The sequence below is a fragment of the Ictidomys tridecemlineatus genome, chromosome 2 (genome assembly GCF_052094955.1).
Source record: "Ictidomys tridecemlineatus isolate mIctTri1 chromosome 2, mIctTri1.hap1, whole genome shotgun sequence".
NCBI classification, from domain to species: Eukaryota; Metazoa; Chordata; class Mammalia; order Rodentia; family Sciuridae; genus Ictidomys; species Ictidomys tridecemlineatus.
The window spans coordinates 191807559-191835552 of NC_135478.1; the positions used below are offsets into that span (position 1 = coordinate 191807559).

General features: G+C 33.7%; 1 long non-coding RNA gene across 1 annotated transcript in view; it reads right to left on the reverse strand.

Moving 5' to 3' along the window:
* Positions 1-27994, reverse strand: part of LOC120891862 (uncharacterized) — a 284577-nt gene that overhangs the window by 156847 nt on the left and 99736 nt on the right. Inside the window, exon 4 of the long non-coding RNA XR_013435271.1 lies at positions 2774-2857. This is a non-coding gene — a long non-coding RNA (uncharacterized LOC120891862). The remainder of the gene's footprint in view (positions 1-2773; positions 2858-27994) is intronic.

Consider the following 27994-nt stretch of genomic DNA (forward strand, 5'->3'; position numbering starts at 1 on the left):
CAATGAGTATACCTCTCTTGTGCTTTTTGAGAATTGCCTGATTTGGGGGGAAACTGGTGTAATAGAACAGTGGTTGTCAAACTTACATGCAAATTAGAATCGTGAAATTTTTTAAAAAAATTCCATTACTCAGATTACTCTCCACAGGCTCCATACCAGGAATCAAAATTCCTGGAACTAGGGCTACAGCATAAATCATTTTTTAAAAACTTCTAGTAACTCAAAAGTGCTACTGAGATTGAGAACCATAGAGTTTGAGCCTCTTTTCACTAATGTCCTTAGCAATGGTTTTGTTTGTTTTGTTTGGTACCAGGGATTGAAACCAGGATCACTTAACCACTGAGTCAAATCCTGAGCCCTTTTTATGTTTTATTTTGAGAAAATGTGTCACTCAGTTGCTTAGGGCCTCCCTCACCATCCTCCTGTCTCAGCCTCCTGAGCCTCTAGAATTACAGGCACACACCACCATGCCCAGTGTAGCAATGATCACACAAATTATTTATATTGAGACAATAGTAAATCATTCAATTAACTGAAATGATAAGTTATTTTGTTTCATGCTGGCATGCTTTTAAGTTACTAAAAGGACTTTATTACTTAGTAAATTGATAAATCTTTTCAATAACTGTTTTTACTCAAATCTGCTCTATATAATTTGAAGTAATCAAATAACATGTGTGTGTGTGTATATATATATATATATACACACACATATATATATATATACATGTTTTATATATATATATAAAATTAAGTCAAATGTATAGGCATTACTTGGAGGTTCAATTCATAACTAAATATCACAAGAAACTCTAATTTATTAAGACAGGTTTTAGGAAAATATAACTTGATTGTTTAAATTAAATTTTTCTTTATCATATAGACTCAATCATTTTTATGCACTTTTTATAAAAATTTTAAAAGAAAATGTGCCTTGAAGGGGTAAAGAACTTTGAAATCAAAAGATATATACATTAGCTCTAGCACTGAAACACACAGAATAAGACCTCTTGGCCTCCTGGTCCTACAGGGCAGGATAAGCAAGTGCAGGACAGCTGTCCCTTTAAAAAGGGTGTAGGGTTCTATTCATCTTCAGAATCCTTATAACTTACAAAAGAATGTGAAATGGGTGCATGTCTGGTGTTGCCCACAGATGTGTGGATTTTCTGGGGACAGTAATCATGGCTTTGATGAGGTAGTGAGGAGGATCTGCTCTCAGCTAAGGGTTAGATGCTCTTCTGTAATCATGGCAGTTAAGCATTAGAGGATGGTATTTGACACGTGGCATATTTTCATCCTTGTGAAGACTGAACAGAAAGAATATACTGGATCTGGGCTCAGACAACTGGGATTTCAACTTCAGATCTTTATTTGCAGAGTAAAGGCAGCTTTTCAGGTTTTAGGTTTCTGGATGTTATAAAAAGTCATAATATCCATCCTACCTACCTAACTGGATTGTCATAAAGGTTGAACTCACAAGACCTCATCAAGTAGTGTGTGAACTTCCAGGTCACCCCTAGTGGATGCCTATTGAAGCCCAAAAGAAAAGAGGTTCAAAAAGGTGCTGAGATTCTGGTTTATTTTTGCTTGTGGTGAATCTTGAGAATATAATTGACTTGTGTTTGGGAACTTCTTGACAGAATATGGCACATGGATGTGCGTTTATTGGGGGTTATCTTCCCTCTGTAAAAGAACAGTTTCAGTCCAGAGAGATATTGGCACAGTGGTGATTCACAGGGAGCTATAGGAAACAACCCAAGAACTAGGCAGAGGGCAACAGTATTAATGAATCTTCCTGGTGACATCTCCAAAAGAAACACAGACCAAAACAGGAAGAAATGTAGAGGTTCTTCATGTCTTAGTAAATTGATAAATTTTAGAAGACCAATTCAGAAAAGTGGAAATAGTTAAGGACCTGTTAAATGTGTGTGTGTCAGGGGGTCTAGTGCTGAAATTTGTATTCCATTACCAGAAAATGAGAAAAAGCAATAAACCCTTTCTACATCTGCTATCACTGAATAAATAATAGGATTATAATGCATATTGCTCTGGTTTTCAACTTCATCTCATAGATACTTATTTGTATTAATTTTTTCTGAATAAATCCAGTTCTTTACATACTTCTATTTATAGTCTAATCAATTAACCATTGCATTTTCATACCAATTTATTTTCATATACTATTTTCATAACCATTACATTTTATAACTGTATAGATTTTATACATATCTGTCAATGTCCATTTTTAGAGACTATTACTAAAATTTCTCTCACCCATTTCACTTGCAGAAACATAGATGTTCATATACACATGGACATGCAAACTTGAATAAAGCATTAAAAGGCTTAAAAATGTATTTTAAATTTCCTGGATTAACACAGGATATGTTAATTGCCATACTTTAAACCTTTTTCTAACATTGCATAAATGTCCAAATGTTAAATTAAGTTTACTCTATATTTAAAATTTATTTTTTCTATTCTTTTATAAAAATATTTTATATAATATTATTTTATCATTTTTTAAGTACTCTTGATTTTTCCTTAATGTTTGTTAGCAAAGAATTTCCTGGTTTGTAGATGCTTTTGCATACATTTTATTAAAAAAGTCATAATACCCATGTATATGAAATACCCATGGAAATCACCATCAAAAATGTTCTCAAGAGCAAATGAATATGATTTGAGACCTAGCATTTCAGTTGATCTCATTTTCTCCTCCTATCTTTCTGATCATATCAAGCACAGAGGATCTTCTTTCTCCAACTCCTACCTGTGTCATCTCTGTGTTCACATTGAAATCTTGTCAGGTTCCCCAAACATATCACACTGCTGTTCCTTGAGCTGGCCTCACGTCCTATAGGATAAAAAGATGAACACTACATTACAATCAAAGCTAAGTTCAAGCATTATGTCTTTTATGGAGGTTTCTTGTTACCATATTTGCTCCCAGGTAAAGCTGAATCCATCATCAGTGCTTCTTTGTAACTGCCTAGTCAGTCTCATGTGTGGATGAATTCACAAGAATTACATAAAGTATTCTTGTGATCAGACTGAAACATGTTAACCTTTAGTGTCAGCCAATAATTTGTCACCCTTCAAACTGACATTATTTAAATATTCATTTTAAAAGAATAAGAAAAAATTAACTTTCCATTAATAAAATTGGTTATATCTTACTTTATGTTCTAAATAAGCATTTTATATCATATACACATAGATTTTACTTGATTGAAATTATTTTTTATTTAGGCTTCTCATCACTTAAAATTGAATAGCATTAGGCATCGTGATTTCTAAGGCTATATAGTGAGTATCTATATGCATATAATAAAAATCTATAAGGCTATCTATATACATATAATAAAATGTCTTATCTAATATATCTTTTAAAGTTCTTTGCTTTGAATTTAATTCTTTTTTGTTAGCATACTTTCTGAAAACTCCAGATTTTTAGAAGTTGCATTTTCAATTAATAACACTAAAGAATGAAAGTGAGTAATTAATTACTTATGAGTAAAGTAGATGGTCTTTTAACATATTTAAAAATTTTATGAATACCACTGTTTTCAGAATTCTTGCTGGATGCACATGAATATATTTACAATAACATTGAATTCATCCTTCATATAATGTTACTCTTTTAGGCTTTTATTTAAAACATTTTTAGGATAGATTCAAGTTGACAGTTTAGAGGAAAGATGCATTTCAAATTGTTCCATAACTTGAGAAACACTGGAAGCACTGTTTCTCAGTGAGGCAGTGGGAATCTACGAGGACACTACAATTTCACAGGGTAGAGACTCTTCTGCTAAACTATAAACTCAGCCAAAAGACAGTGCATCTTGCTTCATATACAAATTAATGACACTTGAACTTCAGCTATATTTTACAACAAAGAATAGCAAACTAATAACCAGTGCCCAAGTAGGATCAGCAAGTGATTGGCCCTCAGGTCCTACTGAGGACTTCACTCCTACCGGAAAACACACACACACACACACACACACACACACACACACACACACACACACTCACACACACACACACACACACACAAGAGAATTATCAAAGGCTGTGGATACCATACCTCTCACGAGGGCTCAATCTAGATTACTCTAGGACATTTTGGAAAGAGTGAGTCATACCCTAAAAAGGCTCACACAGTCAAAGAGAAATTCATCCCTACAGGTACATAAAACCCAGCAGAGGAATACAAGAATAAGAAAAAATAAGGTAACACAATGCCTCTTAAAGTTCAAAATTCACCAGCTTCTTCCAAAGATATTGAAAACACTGAAATATCAGATAAAGGATTCAAAATAATGATTACAAAAATGATCAAAACAATCAGCAGAAGCTCTGACAAGGCAGAGTTCAAGCCAAAATTAAAGAAGAGATAAAGTAGGTTACTTCATACTGTTAAAGGGAAAAATTCAACAAGAAGATATAATGATAGTAAATATTTATGCCCCAAATATTGGTGCATGCAATTACATAAAAGAGACACTACTCAAATCAAAGCCTCAGATAGACCCCAGTAAAATAATACTGGGTGATTGCAAGACACATCTCTCAACAATACATAGGTCATTCAGACATAAACTCAGTAAAGACTCCTTGGACCTGAAAAATATTAAAAATTAAATAGACTTAATAGACATCTATAGAATATCTCACCCATTAATAGTTGAATATAATCTCTTCTTTGTGGTTCATGGAACTTCTCAAAGACCACATTTTAGGCCATAAAGTAACTCTTACCAAACATAAAATATTAATAAAATCCCTTGCACTTATCAGATCATATGGAAGGTAATTATAAATCAACACCAAAAAACTCTATAGAAACTATATGAACACAGAGAGATTGAACAATACACTTTTCAATAATGAATGAGTGGTAAAAAGAAATTAGGGGAGAAATTTAACAATTCTTAGAATCAAATTAGAATAGTGAGGGCTGGGATTGTGGCTCAGCAGTAGAGCGCTCGCTTAGCACGGGTGGGACCTGGGTTCGATTCTCAGAACCACATAAAAAAAATAAAGGCATTGTGTTGTGTCCATCTACAAAAAAATAAAAATAAAAATGATATATTCTCTTTTTCTCTTTCTTTCTCTCTTTCTCTCTCTCTCTCTCTCTCTCTCTCTCTCTCTCTCTCTCTCTCTCTCTTTCTCTCTCTCCTTCAAAAAAAATTAGATTAATGGTAACAACATGACAGAACCTCTGGGACACTATTAAGGCAGATCTAAGAGGAAAGTTTATAGCTATAGATGCTGAAATAAGAAAATCAGAAAGATCCCAAATGAATAACCAAAAGGTACATCTCAAAGCCTTTGGAAAAAAGACCAAACAATTCCAACACCATTAAAAGGAAGAAAATGATTAAAATCAGAGCTGAAATCTAGGAAATTGAGAATAAAAAATATAAAGGATCCATGAAACAAAAATTTGTTTCTTTGAAAAGATAAATAAGATTGTAAGTCCTTACCCAAACTAAACAAAAGAAATAAAGAGAAGAGGGGCTGGGATTGTGGCTCAGCGGTAGAGCCCTCGCCTAACAAGGGGGAGACCCGGGTCCAATTCTCAGCACCACATAAAAATAAAGGCATTGTGTTGTGTCCATCTACACCTAAAAAAATAAATATTAAAAAAAAGAAATACAGAGAAGATCCAAGTTAACAAAATTAGAGATGAAAAAAGGAGAAATCGCTGCAGACATCACAGAAATCCAAAAAATAATCAGGGACTATTTAGAAAACTTATACTCCAATAAATTGGAAAACCAAGAAGAAATAAATAATTTCTAAACACATACAACCTGCCAAAATTGAATCAAGAGGACACAGAAAAACTAAACAGAACAATTACTATCAATGAAATAGAAGCAATAATAAAAAGTCTTCCAAGAAATAAAAATCCAGGACAAGATGGATTTTCAGCTAAATTCTACCAGACCTTATAAGAATAACTAATATCAATGCTCCTCAAATTATTTTATGAAACAGAAGGGGATGTAACACCTCCAAATTTATTCTATGAAGCCAGTATCACACTCACCACAATCAGATAAGAACAGAAAAAAATGTAGATCAGTATCTCTGATGATTTAGATGTAAAAATCTTTAATAAAATATTAGGAAATAATATTCAGCAACATGTTAAGACGAGTATTGATTATGACCAATCTAATTTTAATCCCAGGAGTGCAAGGATGTTTTAACATACACAAATCAATAAATGTAATTCATCACATAAACAAGTAAAGGAAAAAAAAGGATAAAAAAATAGGAAAGGAAGAAGTCAAATTATCACTGTTTGATATGATCTAATACTTAAAAGATCCACAAAAGCTCCACTAAAAGACTAATAAACAAATTCAGTAATGTAGGATGTTACAAAATCAACATACAAAAATCAATAATTATCCTATATACCAATAATGAACCTGTGAGAAAAATTTAGGAAAACAATCCTACTCACAATGGTCTCAAAACAAACAAACAACAAACCCTGGGAATAAATCTGACCAAGAAGGTGAAAGACCTCTACAATGAAAACTATAGAACATTGAAAAAAGAAATTTAAAAAGATCTCAGCAGATGGAGAGACCTCTCATGTTCAAGGATAGGCAGAATAAATTTATTAAAATGGCCATACCACTAAAAGCAATATACAGATTTAATTCAATCCCCATCAAAATACAATGACATTTATCACAGAGCTATAAAAAAAAACAGTCCTAAAATTGATTTGGAAGAATGAAAAAACAGAATAACCAAAACAATTCTAAGCCAAAAAATCAATGCTGGAGGCATCATAATACCTGACTTCAAATTACACTACAGAGGTATGTATAGTAATAAAAACTGCATGGTACTGGCACATATAGACCAATGATACAGATTAGAAGACACAGAGACAAACCTAGACAGATAAATAATCTGATCCTTAATAAATGTGCCCAAAACATACTTGGAGAAAAGGCAGTCTTTTAATAAATGATGCTAGTAAAATGGTTATTCATGTGTAGGAGAATAAGCTATACCCTTCTTGTTACCCTGCACAAAAAGCGACTCAAAATGGATCAAAGACCTAGGGATTACACCAATAACTATGCAACTCTTAAAAGGAAGTGTAGGCTCAACATAGGCTACATCTTTCTCAGTAGAATACCTGGAGTTCAAAAAATAATGCTGAGATTTAATAAATGAGATGGCATCAAATTAAAAAGTTTCTGCACAGCAAAGGAAACAAGAATGTGAAGAGAGAACCTACACAATAGAGAAAGTCTTTGTTAGCTACTTTTCTGACAGAGGATTAATGCCCAGAATATATAAAGAACTAAAAAATCTTAACACCCAAAATAAAAATATAACACAATTAATAATTAGATAAATAAACAAAATGTATACTTCTCAAGAAGAAATATAAATGGCCAATGAATATATGAAAAAAATGTTCAATATCATTATTAATTATAAAAATGCAAGCCAAAACTTTATTGAGATTTCATCTCACTCCAGTAAGAATGGCAGCCATCAAGAATACAAACAACAGTGAAACTCTACATCATGTACAACCACAAGAATGGGATCCTAATTAGAATAAGTTATACTCCATGTATGTATAATGTGTCAAAATATACCTCTACTGCCATGTATATATAAAAAGAACAAATAAAAATACAAATAATAATAAATGCTTCAGAGGATATGGAAAATAAAAGGAACACTTTTTCAGTGTTAGCAGAACTGTAGATTAGTACAACCAGTATGTAAATCAGTATGGAGGTTTCTCAAAAGACTAGGCATGGAACCACCATATGACCCAGCTATATGACTTCTTGGGATTTATCCTGAGGAATTAAAGTCATATTACTACAGTGATACATACATACCCATTTTTATAGTTGTGCAACTGACAATAGCCAAACTATAAAACCAGCCTATGTGTCCATCAATCGATAAATGGTAAAGAAAATATAGTGTATATATACACATTGGAATTTTATTCAGCCAGGAAGAAAGAGGAAATTATGTAATTTGCAGGAAAATGGGTAGAACTTGAGACCACTGTGTTAAATGAGATAAGTCGAATTTAGAAGGTCAAGGATTGTATGTTTTTTTCTCACATGTGGAAACTACAGAGGATAAAGGAAAAGAAAGATTAGGGGATCTTATGAAAATTAAAGGGAGCTCAGTAGATTCACAGGAAGAGACAAGGAAGTGGGATGAGAGAAGAGAAAGGGGGAATACTGGGGAATGATATTGTCCAAACTATATTGTCATATTGTGTGTATGTAGAAATATGTAATAAGAAATTCATGTGTAAGAGAATAAGCTGTACCCTTATCTCTTACCCTATACAAAAATCAACTCAAAATGGATCAACTATTAGGTACAACTATATTGCACCTATATAAAATATGGAAAAAAATAATATTATTGAGTTCAAACCCTATATACTTGTAAATTAATAAGTAATTCTAAGATGGTTGTATTTTAAACTTTGTCTTTGAGAAATTAAAGTTTACTAGTTGAATTTTTTGGAAGGGTACCGGGGATTGAACTGAGGGGCACTTGACCACTGAGCCAGGATCTCACTGAGTTCCTTAGTGCCTCAATTTTGCTGAAGCTGGCTTTGGACTCTCAATCCTCCTGCCTCAGCCTCCTAAGCCACTGGGATTACAGCATCTACTAATTGAATTTAACTGAGATGTTAGTCATTCACCTAATAAAATATCTAACTTTAATCAGAAAGCTACAACTATTCTGCCATGTTTACCATGGTACATTCCCTTTATCTACCCCATCTCCAACACAAGCCTGGGGTTAATCCTGTGACAAGGAAATTAAGCCATGTGGCATCCTGGGTTAAGGATGAGGAGAATTCAGCAAACTCTTATCTTCCTAGTGCTTGCCTCCCATTGCTCAGTCATTTAATAATCAGATGTTTAACCAGGCAGTGAAATTCTGAGACCTTGGAAGTTTGCTATAATTGCTTTATATTTTTTTCCAATTTAAACAAAAATGAATATAATTTTTACTTGTAATGTGTATTTATTATCTGAGTCCTTCAAAATATAGATCTCTTTCCACCTATTGATAAGTCTTCTGTCATCTTGATAGTTATACCACCGAAAGTCCCAAGCAGCAAGGCCAGCCTTACGTTTGCCCAGACTCGACAAATGCCAGAAGAACAAATGCAATGGAAAATTACCTCAGTTCAAAAGGTCAAATCATCAAATTCCCCAATGGATCTAAGTGCTTACCCTGCTCCATTGTGCAGGAATTTTAGAGTATGTGATGTTAAGTGTCTATGTTTTCATCAGACTGACAGGGAAAGGGGAGCATGTTCTAAAATTACACAGCATCTTGATTTTAAAATATGAAAATAATATTGAAGAAGACATAAAATGTTTGTTTTTCAGTAGAAATTTTTACTAATTTGTGGCTTTAAAGTTCAATGATTTCAGGTATCTAGTTTAACCTCAATTGATATTATAGGTTAAGAGACTGAGGCTTGGTGAGATTCCAGCTTCCACAGACCTTTTCCCAGAAGAGAAACTCAGTTCTGAGGGAACTCAGAACTTGTAAGAGTAGTTGATCACCTGGGATCCAAGAAATACTGAGATATCTCTGAGAAATGAATCTGCCTCTTTTACCTCTCAAAAATCCTGTCTAGTACTTAAGACAGATATGATTTTACAGGGAGTATGCTATGGCCTCAGGGAAAATGGTTGATTTGTATGAAGTCATAAAATTAAAGCAGAGCTAAATTGGAACCCAGATTTCATGAAACTTTGGTCAATATTTCTACTAAAGCATAATTTCCAAATCTAATAATCAGCTTTAGATAAAGAAACTCTTATAACATTCTACAACATGTGAATCTTCAAGGACATTATTTTAAGTGAAATAAACCTCAAAAAGACAAATACTGAATGATTCCAGTTATTTGCCAACAGTGCTCAATCCTCGGAAACAGAAAGTGGAATGGTGTTTTTCAGCAGCTGAGTAAGAAAAAATAAAGAGTTGTTTAATGGTTATGAAGTTTCAATTTTGCAAGATGCAAAAGTTCTGGAGATCTACGGCATCACAACAGGAATATATTTAACACTACTGAATTGTACATTTAAAAATAGTTAAGGAGATGATTTTTACCACAATTTAAAAGTAGTCTCAAGGATATATAAAGCTTGTTAGATACCTGCAGAGTTATGACTTAGGATCTGATTCAAAATTCTGTGTGTTTTACTCTGGATTCCCCTCTGCTGGCCACTCCCCAGGAATATCAGTGGGGATGAATACATTGCCTGCGCTACTGTACATTCATGTAGTCATGCTTCAGCATTTTGGTGTGGGACAACACAGAGTAAAATATATCCATATAGAACAAAACATGAGGAAGCAGAACCTCTTTAACAGATTTGGAACCCAGCTTTCCAAAGGAAAACAGTAAGTCTTTCAATCTTTAACATGCAAAACAAGCACAAGCAATCAGTCTTGTGTAATCACAAAGATAGGCCATCAGTCTAGTGACTGGAAGACTTTATTCCTTCTTAAAACAGTTCCTTGTCATGGATTCCTAGCCATGGAAAGGTAACACTTGTTAGGTACTTAGCCATCCTGGGAAATTATATCCTTAAGATATCCTTTACTCATGTAGTGAGAAAAAATAGTTCTAAAAGCCCTACATTCACACTAACACTTTGTCTTTTGGCATATCTACAAGGAAAATTGAAAACCAAATAAAGGATAATTGCCTCTCCCCTGCAGGAAGTGGAAGCTTTTATCTGTGGTCCTTTATTTTCAGGCAGTTGACACAGCTTCCCAAATGAGCTAAATAAGGAATGATTTTGAGTGAAGGATGACGCAAAGACCTAAGTTTCTGTACCTCCCAATGCTGGATTAATTGCTGTAGTATAAACCCACAGCATGGTGTGCGCTCCAGAGTGATGTCACCCACTCATCTGCAGCCCTGTTTGTGATAATTTCCATTAATAGCTAAAAACTACCCTGAATACCTCACTGATTGTACAATGTTGGACCAAATTTGAATAAAACTTGTTAGCTAGAAAAGTTAAAGCCAAACTACTGGGCAAATTCCAACAGACACTGAATGAATGCTGATGTTTTTCTCCATTCATAGTAGGACACCATTATTTAATCTTTCTGGAGTGCACAGTGACTTCACTTCTGTTACCAAGATTTGTTTTGGGGATCCTAGATTTCCAAATAAGGCAGTTGCTTGTGAGTTGCATACCTTTTATGAGGATGCAGAGTGTTGTTGCATTCTGCTTTTCATTTTCTTAAAAAAAAAATAATTGATATCCAGTTTGTCCTAGAAATCTTGCTCAGTGCAAGAGCCTGGACAAACCTAGTAAGATGAAATTCATACTTTTTTATTATTAGAGCCTTATAGTTAATCATAGTAGTTGGCTTCATTTTGACAAAGTCATTCATGCATGAAATTTGATTTACTACCTTTCAGTCCCCATCCCTCCTTTCCCTCCCCTCCCCTCCACTATTCTCCTTCCTTAAGATGAAATTCTTAAAAAATATGAATCTCTTCTTTTGATTGAGAAACTCATTTCCTCAAAAATAAAAATGCTAGACCATCCTACCAGATCTCCTGATATGTGAGGTCAAAAGACACCTTTCACCTCCTCAAAGAAAGACTTGACAGCACCCCACCATAAGTAACATCCCACTCCTTTACACCAGGATATTGGTCCTCAGTAGAGCATACCTGAGTACCAGAAGAAATCATTTGTTTCTTACAAGATTATTTTCTATCTTTTTCCTACTGGAATATCAGCTCTCCCAGTCATGCTATTACCAGTGCCTACAATGTAAAAGGCTCTCAAAGAATACTGCATGTGTGTATGATACATTTGTTTAGATATTTTGCAATTATTGCACAGAAATATACTCTATGATAGAAACATTTTATTTTGAGAATAAAACTGTCAGACTCACATTCCTCACTGCATTTAAGTATGATTTCTATGCAGAGGTAGGAAATATTAATTTCTAAGCCTAAAAACAAAACATTACATGTTGAAATCTGCAAGAGCTATAAATACTTTTGATAGAGGAAAATCTGATTGAAATGAATGCTCTGAAATAAAATTTCTAACCTTCAGCACCTAAAGAGAAATAATCTGCCTATCAAATTTATCTCAAGAATGTGTAGACTAAGAAATCATATTTTGGAATCATTAAGAAGGGGGCTGACATACATCATGTACACCTTCCTATAAGTTCCTATAATATTTTGTCGTATTATTAAGAGATAAGATTACTTTTTCTAGTGAGAGTGCTAGGTATATTTTAGATAAGACCAGTAAGAGTAAAATAACAGTTACTATTAGAATATGAAACTATGCAAATTTATACAAGGAGCTTTAATAAATCTAACACTTAAAAGCAAGTGTTTTATGAAATGTATGGTTTAAAAGCTATACACACACACAAACACACACACACACACACACACACACACACGTGTGTGTGTGAATGCTGTCTCAAAAGAATCACCCTTCACTATGTTTTGCCTTTTGTTTCTTAACAGGAGCCATATTAATCCAACATTCTATATTATTCAAAATACTGATAAATGTGTATCTCCCAACGAAGCTAAACATAGCAAAGGAGAAAAAAATTAGGGATCAATGTGCAAATACAGTTAGAAAGAGAATTATTAAATAGTGAAAGGGAAAATCTTGAATCACGTATTCAAGGAACTGAAATGTCCCACAGTTTTAAAAATGGCATATATATGCTTTTCTCTGTAATTATTATTATATTTCATCTTTCTTAGCAAATGATTTACATCACTGGCTCACTGGTATACTTCTGTTTTTGAGGGTTATTCTTTCTTGGTGGTAGAAAAAAGGCAACTGCTACTCTATAATATGAAAGTAAGATAAAATAGAATAAATCTATTGAGGTGAGAATCAATATTCATTAATAACTGAAATGTGATCTTTATTTTACAAACATAGGGATCTATGCAACAAATGTATTTACCCTTTGTCCTTTCTTGTCTACTATTTTCATTACTAAAACTATGAATATTAATTACCACCATAAAATAAAACATTATATTTAAAAAATAAAATACTCTCAACACATGGTTGTTAAGGCAACAATTGGACAGGTATATAAAATCTATTTACTAATTATATTAGTATATATGATTCAGAGTTAATGGTAGCATTACAAATCAAACTATATCCAGTTCCCTATAATGTTTCTCAGATTGAAGATTTATATGTAAATAGACAGTTGAATTGTTCCTATTGAAATTTAACACAGACTAATAACAAACTATTTGAGTTAACATATTTTTTCCCTCTGGGTTTATTTATCAATTGATGGAAGACAGTGCACAGTTGTCATAACTTTCAGACTATTAGTATAAATATGGTCACATGATAGTCACATAAAATAATTCTGCTTGATTTAGCACAATTAAATCATATTTCAAGCAGTCTAGGTGATTATATTTATGGAAAGGGAGGAGTTCTATGTCTTTCTATAAGAGCATGGTAGTTTTAGATGTTTGGTATGATATTTGGAAATCCTAATATGTTGCAGAGGTCTGTAGGTAACAGGGAGTGGAGGAATCCACCATTTTCTAACCCAACCTTTATTCCTCTGGGCAACAAAGAGGAAGTCATTAATAACTTACTTTCAACTGGCTCTTTTCCATTATATATCAAAGAATATTTGGTCTACCTTCTCTAAACTAGAGCCACCAAGTATGCACCAAAAGGCCCATCACTACTTTTCCACAGAACTTTTAAACACCACCTTGGTTTTCTGTTGCTAACAAATTATCACAAACATACTGCTGAAAGCAAGATACATTTACCTCTCTATTCTGAAATTCTGACTCCTGGAAGTGAAATGTTCTAAATGAGACTTAAGGGGCTTAAGTTAAAGTATCAACAGAGTTAGTTTATTCTGGAGATTTCAGGAAATAATCCCTTCTTCTGGCTCCTAGAAGCCATATGCATTCTTTAGCTATGTCCATTTTATTCCAATATTTTGCTTCTGTTGTCACATCTTCTACTAATTATGGTCTCCTGTGCCCGTGTAGTTAGAATTGTTGTGATTCAAGTTGAGTGCACTCAGAAAATCCAGGATGCTCGCCTATTTAAAGATCCTTAACTTAATCATAGCTGCAGTGTTCCTTTTAAAGAATGATTGTTAAAAAGGCATAACATAAAATTTACCATCTTAACCATTTTAAGTGTAAAGTTCAGTAGTGTCAAGTATATTCACATTGCTGTGACATGAATCTCATGAACTTTTTCATCTTGCCAGTTTAAAACTCTGTAACAATTAAACAGAGTTTAACCCTACCTTCTGACAGTCCCTGAAAACCACCATCCTACGTACTCCTGCAAAGAATTTAACTGCTTTAGATATGTTTTGTAAGTAAAATCATACATTAGTTATCTTTTGTTATGTGTTTATTGCACTTAGATACGCCTCAAGGTCCATTCATATTGTACCATGAGCCTGGATTTACTTTCTTTTTAAGGATGAATAATATTCCAGTGTGTGTGTGTGTGTGTGTGTGTGTGTGTGTGTGTGTGTGCGTGTGTGTGTGTGTGTGATATATATATCACATTTTCTTTATTTATCACATTTTCTTTATTTATTCATCCATCAATAAATGTTGAAGTTGATTCTGTGTCTTGGATATTGAGAATAATACTGCTATGAACATCAGTTGAAAGTATTTTTTCCAGACTCTGCCTTTGATTTTTCTGGATATATATATACAAGTGGGATTTCTGGTTCATATATGATAGTTCTATTTTTATTTTTTTGAGGCATCTGCATATTATTTTCCATACAGTTACATCGTTTTACCATCCAAGTATTAGCACTTAAGTGTTCTAATGTCTCCACACATACACTAGCACCTATTACATTATTTGTTTAATTTTTTTTTTCTTGTAGTAGCTAATGGGTATGAGTTGATATCTCGCTATGGTTTTGATTTGTTTCTCTAATGATTAGCAATGTGGAGAATATTTTCATATGATTCTTCATCCTTTGGATATCATTGAGAGATGTCTATTACAGTCCTTTGTCTCTTTTTTTCATAGCTTTTTGTTGCTGTTGTTGAGTTGTGAAAGTCATATATATATATATATATATATATATATATATATATATTCAGGAATATTAACTTCTGAAAACTTCCTTTTTCCATACTAGGGTACAATTCCCAAGTTTTGAAGAAGATAATGTGACAGCCTTGGGGAACCGTTTTTCAGCCTACCCCAAATGCAGTCTCAAAGCTTCATGCTGGCCCTTTTCATAGAAGGATTTTATAAGTAATCTGTCTGGCTTCTACCTATTTTGTCTATTAATTCACTTTTACTTTAAATTTGACTAAATAGTTGACCTGATTTTTTACGTTGTTGAATTTGCCTGAGTGTCTAAACCTAATTGTGTCATTTACAGTATTTATTATTCTTTATTATAAAAGAGGATATTTGCTCAGAATGTATTCCATTGTGTTCCATTTTAGAAACTGAATATAGATGCTCCTGCTTTTTACACGTAAATTTCTTAGCTCAGGCAGCACTCATGGAATCTGTTTTGGAAGGTGGATGAAAGGATCTTTAATTTCTATGACCCACGCCACACTTCCTTTATCCTAGCTTTATAAGGTATAATTGACAAATAAAAATTGCACATATTTATGATGTATGACATGATGTTCATACATTGTAACATGATTCAATGAAATTAGTTAACATATGCATCAGCTCTCATATTTATTGTGGTGTGAACATTTAAGATCTACTTTCTTACTAATTTTCAAGTATGTAATACATTACTCACTATCCTCACTATTCATAGATCAACAGAATTTATTCATACTGTAAAAATGAAACTTTGTATCTATTGATCAAAATGTCTGCATTCCTCTCCCACCTCCAGTCCCTGGCAACTACCATCCTACTCTCTGCTTCTATGAATTTGATCTTTTTAGATTCCATATAGAAATTATATCATTAGTATTTGTCTTTTGTTGTTGTTGTTTTAGTCTGATTCATTTTATTTAATATAATGTCTCTCTGGCTCATAAATATTGTCACAAATGAAGCAATATTCTTCTTTTTAAAAGTGAAATTGTATTTTATTGTGTATACATATCATATTTAATTTATCCATTCATCCATTGATGGACACATTGATGAATTCCATGTCTTGGCCATTGAGAATAATGCTGAAATGGATATTTCTTAAATATGCTGATTTCATTTTCTTTGGATATATACCTAGAAGTTGGTCTGCTGAATCATATAGTGGCTATATTAATTTATGTTCCAACAGACAGTGTATAAATCTTCCCTTTTTTCCACATATTCACCAATACTTACTATCTTTCATCCTTTTGATAATAATAATTCTAAAAGCTGTGAGATTATACCTCATTGTGCTTTTCACTTGTTGTCATGGTTTGGATGTGGTTTTTCCCCCAAGAGTTCATGTGTTGAAAGATTGGTTCCAAGGGTGGTGGTGTTGAGATGGTGGGTTGCTGAGGGCCATTACCAAGTAGGAATGACGCATCGAAATTTCCTTGCCAAGCGTACCCCATGCTGCTTAGAGGACATTCGATGGGACATTGCATGCATGCTTTAATAAGGTGACCTTGCTCAAGGACCAAGGCAGATCCGGGTTTAGAGCTGATCAGGTTTGAGGAAGTAACCGGCTCCTTGAGTTTAAGGCGTTGCCAGTTTAAGATAATGGGTTTTAGGGAAGTTGGAAGTTGAAGATTATTGCTGAGATTAGGGTGTTTCTGCTGCTTGTTCCCGTTGAGTTCTCGTGAGATTAAAATGGGATTTGGAGAGAGCCTCGTGGAGTAGGTGAATTGTGCGGGAGACGGCAGAACGCGATTGCCCCTGGACCTGTGTGGAGGTGGTGTGAGAGCTGGAATAAAGAATTGCTGTTTGAATCTACAAAGCTGTGTGGTGGCTCGTGATTCTGGTGCCAAGCCGAGACATTGGCTTTGGCAGTGGGTCCTTTAAAATGTGGGGCCGAATATAAAGTCCTTAGATCACTGGCAGTAGAGCCCTTGGAAGGAATTGATGTATTTCTCAGAGGACCCCTGAGTTAATTCTTTCAAAAGGATTGTTATTAAAAGGGCAAGCCTGGATCCTTCCCTCACTCTGATTTCTTTCCTGCTGACGTGTTCTGTACTTCTTGCATTAATTCCCACCTTTGTGACACCATCTGCCATGAGGTCCTCACAGAAGCCAAGCTGATGATGGCACCATGATTTTAAACCCCTAGAACAGTGATCTAAATAAACTTCTTTTCTTTATAAAGTATTCAGATTCAAGTATTTCATTATAGTAACAAAAACAGATGAATACACCAGCATTTGATTAGAGACGTGGAATACTTTTTTTCATATATATGTTGGCCATCTGTATGTCTTCTTTTGAAAAATGTCTATTCAGTTTCTTTGTCCATTTTTAATCAGATTATTTATATTCTTGCTATTGAGTTGTTTAAGTTATTTACATATCTTAGATATTAACTTGTTATCAGATGTATGGCTTTCAAATATTTTTGCCTATTCCATGAGTTATCTCTTAACTCTGTTAATTGGTATTTTGTTTGTTCTGTTTTGTTCTCTTGCAGAGAAACTTTTTTGTTTGATGAAACTCATTTGTCTATTTTGCTTTTGTTGGCTGTTTTTTTTTTTACATACATAGTGAAAGAATCACTGTCCTGAAAAATATCAAAAAGCTTTTTCTCTATGTTTTTCTGCTTATTTTATAACTTCCAATTTTATGTTTAAGGCCTTAATATACCTTGAGTTTGTCAGGAAGTTTCTTTTAATAATCCTTGGCTTACTATGGCTATATCAATGATGGCATGAACAATTTTAAATAGGAGGAGTGGTCCTTGTCCTCAGGCAGATGTCAACGAAAATAAGCCTCTGTTTAATGATACTTCCCATTTCTTCTCTGTAAACAAATGTTAAGCATACTAAGTCCTGGGAAACATAACTTATATTGAAACAATTTAAATATGAGGCAGGTAATTTTCAGAGATGTTGCAATGAGTTCAAATAAAGAAAATACATAAGGTTAACTAAGGATGGTCTTCGTAAAGAGTCAGAAAAATAATTGCTTCAAGTTTTTGATAATTATCTAAACCATAATTTAATTTCATCATGAACTAGAATACAGTTTCATTAAAGTAATTTTAAGGGTGATATTTTGTATAAATTGAACAATTTATATAAAAATACAATTTATTCATTAGATATCCAAATAAAGTAACATTATTAATATTGTTAACAAAACAAAAATCAAAATTTTGCAAAATTTTTGAAGAGCCCAGTATTTAATTAAAAGATATATTTAAAGTAGATCAATTTCTATAATAAATTGAGTTTTATGGTAAAGAATTGGAGATTTTAAAATAATAAAATAATTTAATATCAATGACAATAGTACTGATACCAATATTCTAAAGTGCTTTCATGTACTCTTCTACCCAATATGTATTTACTTAATCGCACATTTTATGTATTATATTCTACTCAGCATTACTGATATTCAATATTTCTATGTGATCTTCATAATTTTAATTTTCCCATGGTGTATTATTTTCCTTCAAGTTTTTCTTTTCAAAAATGTTGCTCATTTCCTAATATAATTGGAAATATAGTTCTTTTTCTTTCTTTTAGTTTAGAATGCATTTAAATAGTTTAATATCATTAAGAGTAATGTAAATTAAACAGACATTACTCATTCTATAATTAATTCACAACCACAAATTTCTTTCTGTTTCTTCTATTTAAATTTAAAATTTCAATTGGAGACTTTTTCTCCTTTTGAATCTCGTTTCCTTCCTCCAAGTTTATTATTTTGTACAGAGACTTCATATTTCCAGATTAAAATTTTACTTCTTATATTATGCTTTGGACAGTTAAGTAAATTAGAAATAATCCCCTTTGTGTATTATGGTCATGCGGTAAATATCTGCCCATCATGTACGTGTGTATGGTACCCCGCCCCCAAACACACACACAATTTTATTATTGCACTATCTCTAAAATAAATTGTATTTTTCTTTTGCATTTTAAGTCTATTTTCCATAGACTTAAAATGACTATCCTAATCAAAAGTTCTCTTTTCCCTCTGCACATACCCAATTACCCACCTCATTGTCATTTTTATTCTGGAATTCTGGAATAATGTCCTTTAATCATGCCTTCAGGAAAGATATTTATGTAGTAAGTATTCTGAACATGTGTAAGTCAGAGGGTGTATTTCAGTAGAGCTCACATATGAATAATGGCTTGATAGATTCTTTTGTTCTCAGCTTTTTCTCATTTCTTCCCTTTTGTGAGACTGAGGTACTTTCCATAGAAGTGCAGGTTTAGAGCTTCCCGTTGATGAGTAATGAAGATAGACAAGAAAGTGAGAGGAAGAATGAGCAATAAGGTTGCATACCAGAAAGAAATGGCCCTGATATTAAAAGAATCCATTGATGAAGCCATTGATAAATGAATGGTCCAGTGACACAATATCTTGTGTCACTAAACACATTGTCACAGGAAGAAATGTGACAATGTGACAAGTTGTTTGCATCTGTTGATGCTCTCTTCTATTGAAGGAGAATCAAAACAGGGAGGTTGTATAAGAGATTAGTTTAGCCATTGAAGCTGGCAAAAACAGAAACCCGTATATACATTAATATCTCTTTTCTTTCCAAAGAAAGTCTTAAGAAAAATTTCTGTGTAAAAGAATCTTGCCACTTTTCAATAGTGTAAGAGACCATGGCATTACCTGTTTCTGCCATAAAACAGAATAGAGAAAAACAGAGCACAGAGGTCTCATGAACTAATTGAATCTTTTCTCTACATCAAGGATGACCAATCTTCAATGTGGCTTCAACATATTTCTAGATGTCTGTCAGTTCCCTGAATGTGAATGCTATCATAGACCTAAAATGTTGTACTTTCCCTTCCAGGAGTTCTTAGAACTCTAATATTTCAAGTAGAAGAGATTTTTAATCTCTCTAATCTTTAATCAGCACAAGTTTTACTATAATTATATAGATATGTAAATCATGAGATATGTGTATTTCCCATACTCTATCACTACTCTGTAGCAAGTGAAGACCACACTGGTTCAAAAGCAAAAATTTAAACATCATTCTAATCTTGGTTGGATCCAGTTTGGGAGAGAAAATTATGATTGAAATAAATAATTAAGAGAAAGCAGACGGGCAACTGGATCTGAGCTGGGGAGAGGACAGGTGTCCATTAGAAGAATATTGCTACCTATTGAGACATCAGTCACAAGAACCAAGTGTAAGTGGAAAAAGTTCAGCACACAGAGGTGCTTAAGAGCGAACCCTTTGCGAATAATTGACCTGGAACCAACCATTCCACATCAACAGTCCTAGAACTTTGTAAATACCCTAAACTGACAGTGAAAACATGAATGTCTTGTATTAAGGTGGCAATTTGAAGAGAAACTTTCCCCTGTTCAGTGAGTAGACATTAATACTATTTGAGAATCTGCCTAGAAGAAACTATAGACACATGCTACATTTTCAATGTAGCAATATATACATATATATGTATATATGCATATATACATATATATGGCTTTTTCATATATATATTTCATGGTTGAATTTATACTGCATATAAGTTTTGTGTACTTTATTGAACATAACAAATATTTTTCTTCAACATTAAAATCCTTAAAATGAAAATAACATGCTTAGTGACCATATAATGTTGTATTCCATTTGTTATTACAACTATCTCTACATTTGGCTATTAAAGGCTGGAAGAAATATTTTAGTAGATAAACATTGGTTTCTGTTTTCAGAATGTTCACTCAAAAAAAGGAATTTTAGGGAATTTAATTACTAGATGTGAGAGAATGTACACTTTTATGATTTGTAATGCATTTCCCCAAGATGCTTTCTGAAAGGGTCTTAGGAATTTTTTTCCCAAAAAGGCTTATGTGGATGAACTTATCTCCACATCAACATAAGCATTAAGTACCATTTTTTTAAAAAAAATATTGCTTATTTGATAAGTTAAAATGGTATTTATTATACTTTTATTTTTATTTCTTCATGTATTCATGAGAGTGGATATTTTTCATATGTTCATCATCTATGTGTACCTCTTTTCTGTCATGTCTGTTTCTGTATGAAGAATCTCTTATTGGTTCATGTAAGGATATCATATATGAAGGGATAAATTTTTTTACTTACATTTTATCCAAAATTCCCCATTTATTCAAACTTTTATTTGATGGTAGTTTGAACATTAAAGACTTGTTTATCTCTTAATATTTTCTTTTGGATTCTTTCTATTATATTCCCAAATAATTCTTACCTTGCCCACACAGAGATCAAATAAATTAATACCTGAATAAAATTAAAGGCTCTTTTTTTTTTCATTTTACAGCAATCTCTTTGGAAATTTTTTTGGCACATTACAGTAAATATTGCTGTATTACAAAATACCCCTGGGCAACTCATTTCTGTTCCAGGTAACATCAACTGGGATGGCAGGACAGAAAAAGAGATGCACCATGAAGGGCACCTTGCAAGGAAAGACTGGCTGCTTGGCTGTGGGGGGTGTGGTCAGCAGACATTCAAGCTGTCAGCTCCTTTGGCATCAGCCTCAGATACAGAGAGCTGCTTCATCTGAGGTCATGTCCTTTGCAGGGAAGCTCACATCTGATGACTGGGCAAGGCAGGAATACAAGAACTGGCCACTTTAACTTGACTGAACAAATTTGATGAGCAAACTCCCCATAGAGTTTCATACCTGGTTGGCAGATGCTTTGTCGGACCTTCATTATAATGTAGATACCAGTATTTCTTTTCCTTTCTTTTTCATACGATGCTCCTACCCACTGGCATCACAAACTCCTGCTCAGCGTTCACTTCCTGAAGACCCATCCTGAAGCTGGTAGCTCAAGAGGGAAATTTCTTATTCAAGATGGAAGTTTCTTATTCAAGATGGCTTGGTCCTGTGGTTGGCAAAAAGGACCACTAGTACTGTGGAGCCAGGGTTGTAGATATTCTCTCTCTCTCTCTCTCTCTCTCTCTCTCTCTTTCTCTCTCTCTCTCTTTCAGTACTGGAGATTAAATCCAAGAGCACTTGACTCCTGCACTTTATATCCAGCCCTTTTTATATGTTATTTTGAGTCAGGGTCTCACTAAATTGCCAAGCTGGCCTTGAACCTTTGATCCTTCTGCCCCAGCCTCCAGTGTTGTGGGATTCCAGGTATGCACCACTGCACTCAGCTCCAATTTTTCTTGATGTGGCTATCTTTACAGGATGCTTGGGCTTTCTCATGACACGATGGCCAGCTTTTATAAAGGCATAATTTGAAAATGTCCAAGCTTTTTTAAAAAAGTATAAAATAGAAATTTTCTCACATCTTGATAATATTGTCCAAAATCTCTACTTCCTTACATTTCTTGACTGCCTTATATAAAACAGGGTTACTTATACTTTCCAGTTTTAGAAATTTTTTTTGCTATATTTATTCCTCTCTAAACTTTTTGTGACCAACTACTGCATACTACTATAAAGGCATTATAAAAATATGTTTGCTTTAATTTTTCCCAGTTGCATATTCAATAGTGTTAATACAGTGACACAGCCACATCAATGTTTATAGCAGCACAATTCACAATAGCTAGACTGTGGAGGCAACCTAGATGCCCTTCAATGGATAAATGAATAAAAAAAATGTGACATTTATACACAATGGAATATTACTCAGTGATAAAAAATAATAAGATCATGGCATTTGCAGGGAAATGGATGGCATTAGAAGAGAAAGAATATTCTCATTTCATTTACTATTTAATATTCAACAAAAGCTTTTCAAAATAGATATGTGGGGTTGTTAAATTGTTACAAGTCTTTGAAATTCCATAGCATGTGAAATCAATGACTATTCCGCAACAGAGGTGCATACAGGTTGGCAACATGGGAATTATTGCCCTTAATACTACTAGAGGTATTACAAAGGCAGGAATACAGTAGCTCTTCTTCACATGGGAATGTCTTCCAAGAATGGTGATTGTCATTTTATTAGGGTTAAAAACACAAAGGATACTTCATCTGCATTTTAACTAATATTGTACCTAGGAACTTAGGATCTCAGTTTGTAGATGCTGCCAGTTTTCAGAGAGACTTAATGGCACAGTATTTCCAGGAATCTTGCAGAAAAAGTTCACAAAATTAAAGTATCAATTGAGTTTTATTACTTTAGCTCACAAAATTACTTTAAGTTATCTCACCTGATTATATAATTTAACATGAAATGGACTCCAAGCACAAATATTGCCTACTATATGCCTTTTTAACACTTCCTGGGGAAAATGTTCAGTTTTTTAAAAGCACCATGTTGCTGAGTCATGGGAGCTTTTTTAATTCATTTTGGCTTTTCACTGTTTTTTTTTTCCCCCTAAGGTACTTGGGTCTAGCTCCTCATTACTCATTTTACACTTGTACAATGTGAGTTTTGTTCTTCAAGTGTACCAATGAATGTCCTTATATTTGTTTCTTGCTCATCAAGGTCTTTTGAATTCTGCTTCCAGTTTCCAGGGGGCTGGTGCTTCTACCCACCACCACCCCCACGCTCCTCCCTACCTTATCATCAAGATGTTCTTTCCAGTAAAGTTAATGAAGGTGCTTCCCTCTTTGGGAGTCAGCCTAATAATGTCTTTAGAGTACCTGCTGTGTTCACAGCACAGAATTCAAATTACAGGAGACTGCAAAAGAAACAAAGGATTTAGCTCTAGTCTTTATATGATTGTATTAGAGATGAAGAAAATGATAGACGACTCTTAATCATATTTTTCCAAGACAACTTCTTCCACTATTCCCAAGTACAGATTCCATATGAAAACTGAGTATACATTAAATGTTAAGAATTAAGCAGTATCATGTATGACCTGTCAGGATTGGACATATGTGTATTACTGACATAGTGTTGAATTAGAGCAGGACTAACTCCTTTTTTAAAAAACCATTTCTCAAACCCTATTCCATCTGACACTGAACAATGAGCTGCCCTTCCTTCATATATACATCTAACACAATTGTTCATTTATAAAAAGGTTCTTCAAGATTCTCATGTGTTCCAGGAAATATACAAAATGGCATCAAATTGAGTAAGTACAGAGAAAACACATAGTAAAAATTGTGGAAAATTTCTTAGGATAGCCTTTATCCTAGAACAAGTTGCATAGTACTGAGATATTCTGTAATGTAACTGTAATTTAGACATTCTGAATGTTAAAAAACAAAACGAAACTCTGTGCTTGTCCTGCTAGGGCTCCCTGACACACCTCCTGCACCTCAAAAATCAATGGCTGCATTTGCATAAACTCAGAGTATCTTCAGGTACCAAATTCTGTTAAAAATTTAGGCCCTGCCCTAATTCCTTCCAAGGTTTTTTTTTAGTTTGGACCTGCTGCACTTTTAAAACAGAAGCCAGTCAGATCTTCTTACTGGGTTACAGGTAGCATAACATCTGTGAATAACATGTCTGTAGCCACATGTTTTGAAATGCTAGGTACATTTCACTCTCAGAGAACAATAAACTTTTGCATTTTAGACTCTGATAACTATTTCAATGAAAAAAAAATGCTAACTATTTAACCTAAAATTTCCCAAACTTCTTTGACCAGAGAACTCTATTTCACATAAAACCTGCTGACATCCTATAGAAATAGAGTTCTGCAAAATACACATAGGGAAATATTGATCCACCAAAACTGCCACTCAATAAGTACTTAGTAAGCATCTTCTTCATGAAGTTAGTGCTTTTATCATGCTGGAATAGAATAAAAATAAGTTAGGCATCACCTGTGTCCTCAAGAAACTTTCAAAGTAGAGGAAAAGGGAGATAAAAAGCTAACTGTATTCCCAAGCACAAAGAGTTCAGGGCTATAGTAGAGGTAGGTCCAAAAGAGCAGGCAATTAAATTCCAAAGAAGGAAGGAAGGAAGTTTAGGGAGATGAGAGAAGGCTTCAAAACAAGTGTGGAATTAGAGGTCTGACTTCAAGCACAGGTAAGATTTTACTATGTAGGGGATAGGAAGGTGACAAGAGAGGAAAACTCAGAAGTGTTGGGAAATGTTGCAGAACAAATGCCCAAAAAGGCACAGAGTGGAAAGGAGAGCTGAATTAAACCAAATTGTTCAAGACCTTAATTTTCATATTTAATGAACATCTATAATCTAGCAGTGACTTTTGGGAATAGCAATACAATTGGAAACAAGACTAATAATTTAAGTCTTGGTATTGGTCAATCTTCAAATTAGGATTTCTAGCTGGGTGTTGTAGCTCATGGTGGTGCATGTCTGCAATCCCAGCAGCTCGGGAGGCTGAGGCAGGAGAATGGCAAGTTCAATGCCAGCTTCAGCAAAAGCGAGGCACTGAGCAACTCAGTGAGACCCTGTCTCTAAATAAAATACAAAATAGGGTGGAAATGTTGCTTAGTGCCCAAGTGTCCCTGAGTTCAATCCCCAGAACCCCCCAAAATAAATAAATAATAAAACATAACAAGGGCTGGGGATGTGGTTCAGTGGTCAAGTGCCCCTAGGTTCAATCCCTGGTACCAAAAAAATAAATAAAAAATAAAAATTAGGATTTCTAACATATTTTGGTTAGATTTTATTAGAGGGAAAAGACCAAAGTCTTTAAGAGCATAGAACATTATTACTAAATGAAATCAAGGAACACATCCTAGATAAATTTATAGTTGAAAAAGGGAAGGCTCATCTTCATTCTACTAGCCATAGGCATCCAAGTTGTCTGTCTGTTTTTAATGGGAACAATTGAATCAAAGCCTCCTTTTCAGAAGATAACTCAGAGGCAATGTGAAAGATGGCCTGGGAGGAGAAGGGCTAGAGAACCAATTATGAGTAAGCTTTTAGAATTCCAAGTACTGATCATAAGCATTAAACTTAAGGCAGGGTCAGCAATTTGGGAGAGGATATTGAAAAAGAGGGAAGAGAAAAGGCATTTTCTGAATTTATTATTATGAAATAATCAATTAAAGAGATAATTTTATTTTTATAAATACTATGGAACAAAATACTCTAGTAGATATGGAATACAAATTTTCAAAAGATGCAACTAATCACTATCTCACTCAGATACCCACACCTCTAACCCCTACCTCTCTGTCCCATATAAATTTAATACAGAATGGTCAGTGAAATAACCCCAAGAAATGTTTTTATTAAGTATATCCAGCCTTTCATAGAAAATCCATAAAACTCATTAGACATCATTACTTAAGAATCTTTCCTTGCAAATATCATTAGTTGGTCACTGTAGAACCATTGTTAGGTATGTTTGATTTTGTGAATACCTTAGCTTTTTTGTAGAATACCCTGTAGTATTTAATTTCACCCCTTCCTTTTTCACCCAATTCCTTCCATTAAATGCATACCCATTTAAACTCTTATGAACTCTTACATGTAAATCAGTTCTAGATTCTACCTTACTAGCCATGAATATGAATTCATTCAAGGAATATTTATTATAATTTATTAGAAATATAAATCCTGTCTCTTTTACAACTTTCTTTAGAAATTGAACTTACTTCAATTTGCTTAATCATACTTTAATTGTTATTTTAAGACTCCAATGATCAGAAATCTATCAAGATAAGAATTACAAAGTTAAAGCTTTTAAGATTTATTTTCTGGCCAAAAAAAAGAAAATAAAGTCTTTACATATTAGCAAGCTCTAATTCAAGACAATAATAAGCAACTAAGCATTATTGTCAGCCCTCTCCCCAGGGTGGGGTTTCCTCTACACCCAAATATCCACGAAACTAAAGACTAGAGAGTCCAGTTGGTAATTATCTATATAGTAACACAAAATATTAATCTATTATGATGAAAGAAATATGAGTTTTATTCTGACATTTGCACATTCTAGGCTTTCTCCATTAGTCTCAAAGAGGCGATACATGACTGGAATAGGGCTAGCTGGAGGGCAGTGCTGGAAAGTACTTAGATTAGCCGTCAGTAGGCTGGATCTACTGCTTACTTTCAGTTTGTTCAAGTCATCAATGCCTTTTGGCCTTCATCTCTTCATCTGTAAAATGGAGGAAATTACCCTGGATCTCCTCTCTGTGATGTGAGAAAAAAAATGAGTAGAATAAAGTATATGGAAGAACTTTGAATTAAACAAACAAACAAATAAATGGATAATGGTGTCCCTAAAGTAGATGTGGGGCATCTGGATCTGTGTCTTTGAAAGAAGTTGATGTAATTAAGAAATATGTAGGGTTGGGGTTGTGGCTCAGAGGTAGAGCACTTGCCTAGCATGCATAAGGCCCTGGGTTCAACCCTCAGCACCAGATAAAGTAAAATAAAGACATTGTATCTCCCTATAACTAAAAAATACGTATTAAAAAAAGAAATATATATTCATTTTTCCTCATCATAGTATTCTTGCCCTCAGGTTTATAGCCATGTTCCATCTAGTTCAGATTGTAGATTGAGCTCTTTTGAAGTCTTTTTAAGCATTAAACATATTTAGTGCCATGTTATTGGCCCTTTTCCACTTATTAAGGAGAAAATATATTCCTTTATTATTTTTCTTTATGGAGTGGCCTACTTACAAGCAAAACATTTCCTGGAGCTGCAAAAGTTCAAGTCATTGGTGGATCATCAATTTGAACAATGTTAGAAAAGGTATTACTGTATTAAATAATAAATTTTATTTAATGACCATTAAGATCCCATTTGTTGTATGATTCTATTATCTATCTCTTGCTTCTGAAAATTTAAAAACTCCTGTTTTTCTCTCCATAGGTTGAAATTCTTTTCTCAGTCAGGTATTTGTGTTTCACAGCTTTTCACTTTATATTCTTCACTGAACACAAAGCCTAGCTCCTACTACATATACCTTTTCC